Source organism: Hypanus sabinus, unplaced genomic scaffold, assembly GCF_030144855.1.
Source record: "Hypanus sabinus isolate sHypSab1 unplaced genomic scaffold, sHypSab1.hap1 scaffold_378, whole genome shotgun sequence".
Lineage (NCBI taxonomy): Eukaryota > Metazoa > Chordata > Chondrichthyes > Myliobatiformes > Dasyatidae > Hypanus > Hypanus sabinus.
This window is the reverse complement of record NW_026781270.1, coordinates 278,627-292,687: the sequence shown is the minus strand read 5'-3', so window position 1 is coordinate 292,687 and position 14,061 is coordinate 278,627. Positions and strand designations below refer to the sequence as shown.

Here is a 14,061-nt window from a genome sequence, read left to right as displayed (position 1 = left end):
GCTCCAGGAGTTCACCAAAAGCTATCAAATATCTTATCTTAATGTTATTGGTAGTATTTTCCTCACTAGCCACCAACCCCTCTCCCTAACCCCAGTTTCCTTAAAATTCCCTCTATTTAATATGCGGCCGCTGTTAAATTCCCTGCTTGTTTATTTTTTTACTTATTTTCTAACGGAAGTGCTGGAGTGGTGCTCCGGTGAGGTCCGGAGGTGCTCTGCACCCCTGTTTAGATCCAAGTAACATGGACCCGGGGATCAAGCTGCCCGGGTTTATGAGCTGTTGAGCGAGTATTTCTGGTCTGGGATCTAGTGTTTTTTACAGAGGTGCTGGAGTGGTGCTCTGGTGAGGTCCGGAGGTGCTCTGCACCCCTGTTTCGATCCAAGTAAACTGGACCCGGGGATCAAGCTGCCCCGGTTTATGAGGTGTTGAGCGAGTATTTCTGGTCTGGGATCTAGTGTTTTTTACAGAGGTGCTGGAGTGGTGCTCCGGTGAGCTCCGGAGGTGCTCTGCACCCCTGTTTAGATCCAAGTAAAATGGACCCAGAGATCAAGCTGCCCGGGTTCATGAGGTGTTGAGCGAGTATTTCTGGTCTGGGATCAAATGTTTGCTTCTGGAGTTCCTTTGGAAGCAATGCTGCTAATCTGAGGAGGGAATGAGTTTGTATTCCATCCCTCACAAGGACAGGCTGTGAGTAAATGAGCTGTTCTGTGTTTGAACCAGTAGAAATAGACCTGGGGGGTTCAGTGTTCGAACTGTGTTTGGGAATTCCTCCTCGCTTTTTCCTGTCTGTCAGACAGTAGGAATCAAACAGAAACTCATGTTGCTGGAAATCTGCACTAAAAATGAAAAGTTCTGAATCCATTCTGACAAAAGATTGTGAACCTGAATCGTTAAATTTGTTGCTCTCCCCACAGCAGTTCCTTACCTTTTGAGCGATTCTGGTGATTCCGGTTTCTTTTTATTCCATTCACTGGGGAATGGTTTAAATTTCCCGATGGTCTGTTATACTTGGGAATGTGTTCAGTGCAGTTGTTACTAACAAGTTTCACCTGAATAATCTCAGGGATGATCGGCTTTATGTTTGAGGAGCATTTGATGGTTGTGGACCTGTGCTCAATGGGGTTCAGAGGGACGGTAGGGGTGGTGGAGGGATGTATGGTTAAGTAAACCTACCGAATGCTGGAAAGCCTGGATACAGTGGACATGGAGAGGATGTTTCCATTAGACAGAGAATCTGTGACCTGACAGCACAGGCTCAGAATAAAGATGCTTACCTTTAAAATTGAGTTGAGAAAAATTTCTTCATCCAAAAGATGACTGAACTGTGGAATTTGTTGCTGCAGAGGTTGGTTGAGGCTGCCATTTGGGTATATTTATGGCAGAGATTAATATACTCATGATTGCTAAGTAGCCTCAGGGTTACAGCAGGAAGTCAGGGATATGGTGTTGGAATAAATCTCAGCCATGGTTGAGTGGTGGAGCAGACTCGATGGATGGAATCACCTAATTCTGTTCCTGCATCTTACATCTTACCATGACAGAACGATGACTCCTTCCTATCCCACATCAGGTTTTGTGACGTGTCAGGGACAATTACAGATTTGTTCACTGAGATCATTATATTTGTCTTCAATATTTAGATTTCAGTGAGCAGAAATATTTTGTTGTCCTTTGTATTGTTAACATGCTTCATTATCTTTCATGTTAAAGTTAGACCTGCGGTGAGAGATTTATTGGAAGAAAAACCCACAACTGGAAGCAAACCACGACTGAAGACGAGGGAACAGCAGCAAGTGAACCAGCCCGAGGACTGAGAGCACCGACTGGAGAGAAACCCTTCTGACTCAGGGTTTCCATTGATTCAGTCAGGAGCAAGTCTGGTGAGTCTCATTTACTCAAACACTGGTCCTTTCGACATTACATACTTATAAAAGGAAGGTAGGGAATAGTTGGAGTGAGCTGAATGTGACCAGAAATACTATCAGATCCAGTTGCAATCATTCCAGGTCTGGTAATGTGCTGTCAGTATCCCAGCTCTTTAAAGTCACTCACATTCCCTCAGTGTTTGCTCATTTGAAGAACTTGTATCTTCTGAAGTAGCTTTTGGTCAGTTCTGAGTGTGGAGAGGGAAAGAGGGGTGTTTATATTTACTATCCTGCAAAAAGAAGTAATTATTTGCAATTACCTGATGCAGACTCACTGCCCATACCCTGTACATTCTCAACCAGATTATTGACATAGATGACAAGTAGCAATGGGTGTCACCCTGGGGAGCTCCAGGAGGCACGGGCCTTGACTCCAATAAACAGCCTCCCATCATCACCATCTGCTTCCTACCATCGAGCTGTTCCCAGACTCTGGGCTCTGTGACAAACACAATGTTAGTAGAAAGATTAGACAGTGAGTAATATAAAGAGATATTTGTTGCTTCCTGAAAGCTGTCTGATGCAATGGACCTGATCCTCCTTTGCTCACAACATGATCTGCCCTAAGACTCTTCCTCCCGGGTCACACTGTGTCCGATAACCCACATCCACAAACTCCCTCCACCCCGCCAGTAACCCCACAACTTTCCCACCATTTACCCCACACCCATACACGTAAACAGATCCTCGTTACCGACATCCACTTTCACTGCTTGGGGAACCAGAACTAACTGATCCTACATTCATGGCCCAGACTGTCCAGCCGTCTGGGTGGGTCCCGGCCCTTTCCCACTGCAAACGCCTTTCGATTTATACAAACTTGAGATCAGATCCTTCCTCATCGCTGCCCAACCAGGCTCAGAACTTGTTAAGGAGCCTCATGTGTGGCACCTTGTCAAAGTTCTGAAAATCCAAGTACATAACATCAACCAATTCTCCTTTGTCTACTCTGCTTATTATTTCTCAACAGATTCATCAGGCAAGATTTTACCTTGCAGAAACAATGTTGAGTCCAGCCTATTTTATCTTGTGCCTCCAAGTGTCCCGAACTCAGATCCTTAACAATCGACTCCAACATCTTTCAAACCACTCTCAGACTAAGTAGCCTATAGTTTCCTTTCTTCTGCCTCTCTTCCCTCTTGAAGAGTGGAGTGACATTTCTGAAATCTTTATGGGTTGAGCTAAGAAATCGCAGGGGTAAAAGGACCATGATGGCAGTTATCTACAGGCCTCTAAACAGCTGCAGTGATGTGGACTACAAATTACAACAGGAAATCGGCTGTACCGGATTGGGTATTGTGTAAGGAACCAGAGGTGATTTGAGAGATGGAAATGAAGGTAGTGATAACAACATGATTGTGTTCACTGTGAAATTTGAGAAAGAGAAGCCAAAATCCGATGTGTCGGTATTTCAGTGGAGTAAAGGAAATTACAGTGGCGTTAGACAGGAACTGGCCAAGGTTGACTGGAAAGGGACACTGGCAGGAATGACGGCAGAGCAGCAGTGGCTGGAGTTTATGCGAGAAGTGAGGAAGGTGCAAGACAGATATATTGCAAAGAAGAAAACATTTTTGAAAGGAAAAAGGATGCATCCGTGGCTGACAAAAGAAGTCAAAGCCAAAGTAAAAGCAAAGCAGAGGGCATATGGTTATGGGGTTCTGCTTCTACAACATGATACAAAACATGGCCAAAGGCTCTGTAGGACACAGCCAATAATCAAAATTAATACAATCAGACTTCCGAAATGCAAAAACAACCTCCAGAAGTCCTTGAATATGTTGAAGGGCCAGGGCCACCCCCCCTGCCTTACTGGTCCCAAAATTATGTAGCTTACTGCCAACATCTTGAATTTTCTGAATCTCTTCGATTATGCCTTTAGACAGGTCAGTAATATTGGAAGATTCATCAGGGATTTAAGTACAGCATTCGTTACCTGTGATAGCACAGGTCCCACCTTTTTCTGCTAATATAAAGTCATGGACCACCTGATTCTGTCGCACTGTTTGGCGAATTTGGGTGTGGTTCCATGCCGCTGCCCTGTTCTTTCTCCCGGCAGCCAGGGGTAGGCCCTATTTCCACAAAGCCAATAAGTTCCATTTAGTGGTTCAGGGGTATCATTAGTTTGACTCTTGGTACAGTTACTATTTCCCACTTGATAGGGTGCACTCTCATTCTGGTTACACCAGCAAGCAGTACTAGTGTACGTATTCAGGCAACAATAAATATATGAGTTCGGCAAGGGTTTATTATAACAAACAACACGTATATTAAACACAGAAAACAAACCCCCAAAAGTAAACAAACACTAACGTAACCGGAAACAGCTGCTGTGCGGCAGCCCAAACAGTTCTTAAAGCGATATTGCAAAAACAGTTCTTTAAAGTGGTATTGCCAGAAGTTCGATATGCTCACAGTCCATTTAAAAGGAGAGACTTTATAAGACGATTTAAATTCTCTTTCACGTTGCTTGGCTTCGATCCCCGACGTCGAACTTCCCACGAAGAATTTACGAAACGAAACGGCTTAAAGGCACTGACCTTTCCTTCTTCACTACCTTCAATCCTTTCTGGTAAAACCCAGGGATTAACACGAGGATAGTCAACGAAATCCTTCCGTATAAGGATCAAACAAAGGTTGAAACCCGTTTCACCGTAGAAAGCGATTCTCCTCGACCTTGAACTCTCGAACTTCGATCTTCACTCTCCACTGTCTCTAGCAGAATTCTAAAGAACCTGTTGGCAATGACCTTTTAAACTTTAGGCATTAGATAAAAACTTCATCCTTCAACTAAACTGCGTCATCACCTAAAACACGCAGTGGCATGAAGTCAACTTGGCAAATCCAGCCACGAACTGCCCCTCCTCACAGGGTGGGGTCTTCCTTTTATAACCTGTAAAAAAAAAAACCTGTCACATGATCTCTACTGGCGGGAAAATTATGTCATTCCACCATCACAAGACCATACCTCAAGTCCAGTATAGCTTCAACCCCAGTCATGTGACAAGGGTACCACTGTCATGTGTCACGAGTACGTAACACTAGCCACTGCTGGAGACGTAACTCCTACCCCCGGCCATAGCTTGGAGGGGTCTACGACTCCAACACTCAAAGCAACACCATCCCCAGTTTCCTCTTCCAGAGCTGGATATGGTGCCATTGACAATGCTACCATTACGGCTATCAGAAAACACCAGAACCGAATTGACTGCGCTAGTATTCAGGGGCGCCACTGACATAGTCTTACCCTGTTGGAGAATTCCGGCACATACCCAACATGCTCCCCGCTCAACTTGCTTAGCATAGGTGTGGTAGAGGGACAGGAAACTGTTAAACTGGGGGCCTCCCAAGACAGGGGCAGGTTCCCTTAGGGTCATTAAAATCAGCATTAACCAGTACATTATTCAGTCTTATCAGTTCTGCCAGGAACTTGTTTACAGTCCGTTCGATGTATCCGCCAGAGCTGCCCTTCCACCATCACTGCAGGAGGTGTTGTCAGTAGCACTTGGGACAGTCCTCTCCAGTTCAGTCCCAACTTCTTATCATCCCAGTTCTTGAGCAGGACAATTCTCTAGGCTGGATGGTGGAGTAGTCACCTGTAGTTTGGGGTTCATCCTCTCGATAGGCCTGTCGTACCTGTGAATGCAAGCTTTGGAGAGTGTTAGTTACTTTGCATAAGTATTTTCCCATCTCCTCCCCCAAGGTATGAATATCCAATGTTGCAGGTAAGCTTTCAGGGAGGAGCGGCAGACAAGGTCGGGGTCCCCATGGGGTTCTCATGGGCTGCCCGTAGATAATTTCTGCCAGTGATAGCCCTGTCTAACTTGATGGCGTGATTCTCATCTGGAATAGGACGAAGGGTAAAACCTTCAATCAGGTCAATCCAGTTTCTTGTGTAAGTTTTGCCAACTTATCTTTCAAAGTACCATTGGTTCGTTCCAATGTTGCTGCGTTCAGATGATGGGTGCAGTGGAACTGCTGTTTTATAGCAAGTTCTTTACAGATTTCCTCATTTATTTTGGCCCATTGTCCGAACTTATCATTTCTGAAAGTCCATAGTGTTACGTATTCAGGCAACAATATATATATGAGTTCAGCAAGGGATTATATAACAAACAAAACTTTTATTAAACACTGAAAACAAACCCCCCAAAAGTAAACAAACTTGATGAGTTTGTATCTCCTTAGGTAATCCAAAATAAGTGAAGAATTTTATAATTCTTATAATTTATATTTTTCAATTTGTCATTGTTTTAGCTTTTATATTGGTAAGTGGTACTAACTTAAGTGGCTAAGTGGCTAAGTGGTGTGGCTAAGTGGCTAAGTGGTACTGGCTAAGTGGCTTATATTGGCTAAGTGGTACTGCCTCTGGAAACCTAGACAAAGTACACATAATAGTCAACAAATACTGATAACCAGTTTTTGTCTTTGGTAATGGACCAACACAATCTATAATAACTTAAGAAAATGGTTCACCAAGTGCTGGAATAGGTTGTAATGGAGCTACTGGTGTGGTTTGGTTTACCCACAATTTGACAAGTATGGCACATTTTGCAAAACATCGCCACATCTTTTCTTAGACCAGGCCAGTAAAAATGTTTTAAAATGTTGTCCACAGTTTTCCTTACCCCTTGATGTCCACCGAAAGGCACACTATGAGCTAAAGTCAAAATCTCATTTCAATAATCTTTCGGTACAACTACCTGGTAAACAACATTCCAATCCTCACTTGCAGGAATTGTAGGTGATCTCCACTTCCTCATCAACCCCCCTTTTTCCAAGTAATATCCTAATGGCACCTTCTCAATTTCACTACCTAGTAAAGCTTGCTCTCTTAATTTTATAATCTCAGAGTCTCTATTCTGCTCTGCTATCATCTCCTTCCGAGACAGAGATAAATCTTCATAGTCAGACTTCCCCCAAGAATCTTGATCAATCAACGAAGATAAGAAAGTCTCTGACACATCCGCAAAACTCGAATCCTAAGTTGAACAGTCCTGAGTAACAACCTCATTTTGCACGTCAATCTTTTTAGCCATAGCTCTAGTCACAATACAGGAAGAATCTGTGTTGGAATTCAACTCTGGTTCCTCTGACTCCATTGTCAAATGCACTTCAGGAAAAACTTGTCCACCTGCCAAGTCATTACCTAACAATAAAGCAATACCCTTCACAGGTAAGCTATGCTGTAATCGTACTTTAACAAATCCTGTAACGAACCCTGACTTTAAATTTACTTTATGTAATTTACCTCACGAGTATCAGACTCTTTAAACTTAAACACACTGTCTAACATCAGTGATTGAGAAGCTCCAGTATCCCTAAGGATTCTTATTGGCACCAGAGTAGATCCTTCTTTCAAAGATACAAAAGCTTCAGTTATAAAATGATCATATCCCTTCCTAACTTGGTCAGCCTGTAACAAAACCTCATTTGTGTTTATCAAACCCTGTAACTTTACAGGTGCTTCAGTATGTTGCACACAAGCATCTGGAACTGCTTCCTTCTCTTTCTTTTTCAAGCTGAAACAGTTAGCTATGACATGGCCAGGCTTCTTACACTAGCTACAATTAAAACCAAACTGACTTTCTGGTGTTCCAGAAACAAACTGGTTTTCCTTCCTCCTTACCTTTCTCATTAACTTCTGATTTAATTTCTGATTTACCTTGAGTCTCCATGTTATTTTTCCTCTTAAAAATTAAGCCCTGAGGAAATTTATTCGTATGGATTAAAACATACTCATCAGCTAATCTAGTACAGTCTTGCAATTTATCAGTATCCCTCTCATTTAAGTAGGTCCTTACTTCAACGGGAATGCTTCTTTTAAATTCCTCCATTAAAAACAGCTCTCTCAATTTATCATAGTCCCCATTTACATTTATAGAAGAAACCCATCTCTCAAAACACATAGCTTTATCGTAGGCAAATTCCACATAGGTTTTATCCCCAGACTTTTTCAGAGTTCTGAATCTTTCCCTATAAGCTTCTGGGACTAATTCATATGCTTTTAGAATATGCATTTTCACAATATCATAATCAAGTTCTTGTGCAGCAGTTAAAGCTGTGTAAACTTGTTGTGCTTTGCCTTTAATTACACTCTGTAACAACACTGACCGTTTATCTCTCGGCCACTCTGATATCCGAGCAATAGTTTCAAAATGTTGAAAATATCTTTCCACTTCTGTTTCACTAAATGGAGGGACCAATTTAATTTCTTGACTAGCAACAAATGGTTTTCTAGAAGCAGAAGACTGCTTCCCAGACCTTAATTCCTCCATTGCATATGCAAATGCTCTCTGCTTTTGTTCAGCCTCTAATTTACAACGCTCTAACATCATTTGTTCGATTTGTAACTGCATCTCCAGAGCACTTATTGGAAACGACTCTAAAATAGATACATCAAAAACACCCGAATCCACATAGTGTGACGCGATTTTTCTCTGTATGACAGCCATAGATGTAGTCGTCAAAATACTTTTAAGTTGCAATCTACGAGCTATCTCAGAGACCTCAGTTTTTTTTGCCTTCACTAAGAACCCCGCGACTGGCGAAACCAGAAACTCATCAATATTCATTGTTGCCGAATACCACTCACAAGCCAATCAAACAAAAGAATCTAGTATTCTCCTTTTCCAAAACACCGATTCAAAAGTTAGCAACCATCTAAGCTCAAACGATCCAATTCGGACGCAGCCCCCATATTTATGTTACGTATTCAGGCAACAATAAATATATGAGTTAGGCAACGGATTATATAACAAACAACACTTTTATTAAACACTGTAAACAAACCCCCCAAAAGTAAACAAACACTAACGTAACCGGAAACAGCTGCTGTGCGGCAGCTTAAACAGTTCTTAAAGCGATGTTGCAAAAACAGTTCTTTAAAGTAGTATTGCCAAAAGTTCAGAAATGCTCACAGTCCAATTAAAAGGAGAGACTTTATAAGACGATTTAAATTCTCTTTCACGTTGTTCTGCTTCGATCCCCGACGTCAAACTTTTCCCACAAAGAGTTTACGAAATGAAACGGCTTAAAGGCACTGACCTTTCCTTTATCACAATCTTCTGCTATCTCGCAGAGATTAACACGAGAACAGTCAACGAATTCCTTCCAAATAAGGATTAAATAAGGTCGAACCTGTTTCACCGTCGAAATAGATTCTCCTCGATCTTTAACTCCCGAACTCCGATCCTCACTCTCCACTGATTCTCAACTAGTAGTATTGTAAAGAAACAGCTGGCAATGACCTTTTAAACTTTAGGCATTAGATAAAAACTTCATCCTTCAACTAAACTGCGTCATCGCATTAAATCACGCAGTGGCATGAAGTCAACTTGGCAAATCCAGCCACGAACTGCCCCTCCTCACAGGGTGGGGTCTTCCTTTTATAACCTGTTAATAAAAAAAACCTGTCACATGATCTCTACTGGCGGGAAAATGACATCACTCCACCGTCACAAGACCATTACCTCCAGTATAGCTTCAACCCCAGTCACGTGACAAGGGTACCACTGTCATGGCACAAGTATATAACAATAGCGAGGAGTTATTTCTTTTAGCAATATGTTCACAACAGTCATAGTGGTATCATTAGTTGTAGGAACAGCTTCAATCCATCTGCTAAATGCATCTACTATCACTGAGCAACACCTATAACAATGTACTCAGGTGATTCTATAAACTGAAGTTACAAGCAAGGAAAAGGTCCACCAGGCAAGGGGGTAGTTCCCGAACCACAAGGCATCCCCTTTCCAGCATCTGTTTTTTTTTACAATTTAAGCATGCTTTGGCTGGTTTTTCAGCTGCTCTCTGGAAGTCAAGATTGTAATAATGTATTAACCATTCCCTCCTTGCACAAGCGTGTACAATTATGTACATAATCTATCAAAATAGGTACGAACACAGAGGGAACACGGAGCTGTCCCGCAGGGGTCACCCATAAATTGGTCTGAGGTTCCAGGTGGAAACCCATTTGGGACCATAGTTTGCGCTCTCCTTCAGGGGGGTCCCCCTGTTAGTTACGTATTTCCCCCATGTCTGGCATACCCGTGCTTAGATTTTGACTAATAGGAGCTTGCTGGGTTCCCCAGGGGACTAAAAGTGTGAGATTCAAGGCTGTCTGTTTGGCCGCTGCATCAGCCCGAACATTACCCTGGAACATCTCATCAAACTCCCCAGTATGGGCTGCACATTTAATAATAGTGAAAACTCGAGGTAGCTGTAGTTGTTTACAAAGGTAGCATTACTAATGGGGTGGTCAGAGGATGTCAGGAATCCCTAAAGCCCCGTAGTCAGTTCCTAACGGGAGTCCATGTAAAAGTCCGCACTTCAGTCTGTTGCTAGGACACAGGCAGGAGTCAGAGCAAACAGCTCAGCCTTCTGGGCAGAGACAGCTGATTCAAAAGAGGCCTGCTCAATTACAATGGCATGCAAAAGCTTGGTTACCCCGGTCAAAATTTCTGTTACTGTTAAACGAGTAAAAGTTGAACTGATTTCCAAAAGACGTAAGTTAAAGATCACACATTTTAAGCAAGGAATTTTTTTTTTTTTAATTTCCATCTTTTACAGTTCCAAAATAACAAAAAAGGCAAAGGGCCTGAAGCAAAAGTTTGGGCACCCTGCATGGTCAACACCTAGTAACACCCCCTTTTGGCAAGTATCACAGCTTGTAAATGCTTTTTGTAGCCAGCTAATGGTCTTTCAATTCTTGTTTGGGGGAGTTTCGCCCATTCTTCCTTGTAAAAGGCTTCTAGTTCTGTGAGACTCTTGAGCCATCTTGCATGCACTGCTCTTTTGAGGTCTATCCCCCGATTCTCAATGATGTTTAGGTTGGGGAACTGTGAGGGCCTTGGCAAAACCTTCAGCTTGCACCTCTTGAGGTCGTCCATTGTGGATTTTGAGTTATGTGTAGGATCATTATCCTGTTGTAGAAGCCATCCTCTTTTCATCTTTGGCTTTTTTACAGACAGTGTGATGTTTGCTTCCAGAATTTGCTGGTATTTAATTGAATAAATTCTTTCCTCTACCAGGAAATGTTCCCTGTGTCACTGGCTGCAACACAAGCTAAAAGCATGATCGATCCACCCCCATGCTCAACAGATGGAGAGGTATTCTTCTCATGAAATTCTGCACCCTTTTTTCCCCAAAGATATCTTTGCTCATTGCCATTAAAGAGTTCTATTTTAACTTCATCAGTCCACAGGACTTGTTTCCAAAATGCATCAGACTTGTTTAGATGTTCTTTGAAGCTTCTGAATTGAACTCTGGGCTCTTTGGCTTTCACCCAGGGCAAACCCAGACAGTGATATAGGGAAGCATCAGTTCTGTCTGTCGCCAAAGGAAATCCAGAACTATAGGGAGAAATGCGCTGACCTCTTTTCCTTTAACCTCTCCAATCACCGTGACTGGGAACTTCTGTCCCTCGAGGGGTGCATAATATTGGCTTTCCTCAGTTGAGCACCCTGGAGGGTCATAGATTCTGCAGGCTTAGGTTTGCTTTGATGTACTTTAGTGATGTATGCAGGTTGCTGGAGAGCCCTTTCCAAGGGTTGAATAATCCGGTCTGTCTGTTCATTCTCATTATGGTTTCCCAACTGTAACTCCAGGTAGCTTTGGTATCTGCCTTCCGTTTCCGCCCCTCATCAGCTGAGAGAATCATGCAGCAGAGCGAATAAATCTTGCGGAGTCGCATTATGCATTCAGCATCAAAGTCACTGTCCTCAAACAGGGTCGGTATGCCAGTCATATGTTTGGTATCCCTTGTTTCACTTATCAGTTAGAACTTCATACTGATGTTCCTATGTAGGCCGGCCTTGATTTGCTTACGTTGTTTTCCCTACTCTCGTTTTCGGTGTCCATCCACCCTTTCATGCTCCGCTTTCAGCCTCTCCCAACCTTTGGTGTTCCTTCTGCAGTGCATACCTCGATCCCTTTGTCACATGCATTATTCCTCAAACTTGCTAATAATGTACTGTTCCACTTTTCAACTGCCTTATCCTTCCATTCCCTTTTCAGTAATTTCCACTTCTTTCCACAGTTCTTTTTCCATATCAAATTTACTGCTTGTTCTCACGAGGTAATATCCCAGGCTCCCCCCCGGTGGCCAGATTTTGTTCCCCAATTTCTTATTCAGTGCTGCACTCAACATTCGCAAATCTTTTCCCTTGTCTGGAAAACTCTCACACATATTGTGTTGGGCTGCTGTTGTCCCACCCATATCACTCGACTGCAATTGACCCATGTTCTTTACCCAGCACAAAGCCTTCTGTTCAATTAACAAGCAGATAAATTTACATGGCTGGCACCTCCTGTTAAATTGATAAATTTACCTGGGACCACCTCCTGCCCACTTACTAAAATTTACCCGGCCCATCTGCCTCCTCAGTAAAATTTTGCCCACCTTATACAAGTCTCCCAACAGATTCTTTCCCGATCCCGTCAAGGTATGCGATCAGCTTGGGCGAGGGACCGTACCTCGAAAGGAACTAACGGAGAATGAGAAAATACCTATTGGGCGCCCGGTCAGTCTCCGCAGTCCCCAGAGTGGTCCAGCCACTTACTCAGCCCGTCTGCTTGGCACTCCCTATATTGGGATCCTGTTCGTGACACCAAATGTTAAAGTTGAATCTGAATAAAACATGAGAGACCAGCTATCATCACCACAGTTTATTGCGCATTCTCCTGTAGGAGTTGGAGACCCAGTTGTCAAAGGGAAGGCACGTAAGCAGTCAGGTTACAGTCGTGTATTTATACATACTAAGCCCCATACATTACTATTTGCAAGATGTTATTTGAACTGGTATGCTCATCAAGTCTGTTGGTGCAAAACTTAATTACTTAGATAAGAGAGTTCATTAAATGAAGGTTTTAATTGCAGATGCACGTGCTGTTCTGTCCTTATCAGTTATTCCCTTTGCAAGGCCCTGACTTAGTTACAGACAGATGTTCATTCCTGTCCTTTTCAGTGAGTCCTCATCCCTTTACTCAAATAAGGGTACAATGTATAATGTTATCAACTAACGAGGGTATAATGTATAATGTTATCAGCTCTCAGTGTGTCTCTCTGTAAGCCAGAGAGAAAATGGGAATGTGTCTGCCTTAGTTAACCGCTGAAGACAGAGTTCACTTAAGTTCAAAAATTCCTATTCAGTCCCAATTATTCTTTTAGCCAGAGGTTACAAAGGATCAAAATGATTTTGTTATATATCCTCAATTCCTCAGGAGTGCTCAGGGGAAATACCCATGTTACCTGTAGTTATTGTGGCGATGCAGTAGTTGCTGGATAATTTACAAGTGCGAAGAAGTGTAGTGATATTTGGAAATCTGACATTTTAAAGTGTAATTTAGCAAGCAAATCGCATATGGACAAAGTGCAAAAGCCCTGGTGAGAAAAGTTTTCAATACCCGTTACAAGTCTACTACATAGGTTGTGTGAGAGTGCAGATGAACTTGATCTAACTCAGAGATCAAAGTGTTTATGGACAATGCTTTGCAAGCTGTTAAAATGAATACCTCTCTATATAAAATGCACTGTGCACATGTTGTCACTGGGTTAAAAAAATGCACATTACGAGATTTATGTGTCCACTGGTCATTACAAGTTAGAGGGGACATTGGTGGGAAGGTGGGGAGTCCTCCAGTGTCCTTGATGCCCTCACCTACAAGATGTGCATCCTGCTGCAGCTTGTAACCATGCAGTTTAAGGAGTTGGAACTTGAAATGGATGAATTCTGGATCATCCAGGAGTTAGAGGGGGTGATAGCTATGACATGAAGTGAGGTGAGTTATACCCAAGGTACAGGACACCAGAAACTGGGTGAAAGTGAGGAAAGGGATGAGGTTAAACATCCCTCACATAATACTCCTGTGACCATCCCACACAACAACAGGTGGACCACTTTAGAAACTGTTGGGGATTATTAGCAGAGGAAAGTCAAAGGGGTGATATGGGATTCGTTAGTTAGGGGAACAGAACAAGAAGGAATGAATATCCTCGTGGTAAGGCTTTCTAATGATAGTGTGGGGGGAGGGGTGATGTGATTAAAGTAAGTTGTCGGGGGAACGGTAACCAGAATGACAGAACAGATAGTGGAGAGGGTTAATTGAATTGAATTTATTACATACATTCTGCATCTA

The 14,061-nt window shown here is 42.7% G+C and overlaps 1 protein-coding gene across 1 annotated transcript in view; it reads left to right on the top strand.

Moving 5' to 3' along the window:
- Positions 1 to 14,061, top strand: part of LOC132388683 (zinc finger protein 208-like) — a 43,909-nt gene that overhangs the window by 23,357 nt on the left and 6,491 nt on the right. Inside the window, exon 2 of the mRNA XM_059961057.1 lies at positions 1,712 to 1,881. The gene's annotated coding sequence lies outside the window, so the exon portion shown is untranslated. The remainder of the gene's footprint in view (positions 1 to 1,711; positions 1,882 to 14,061) is intronic.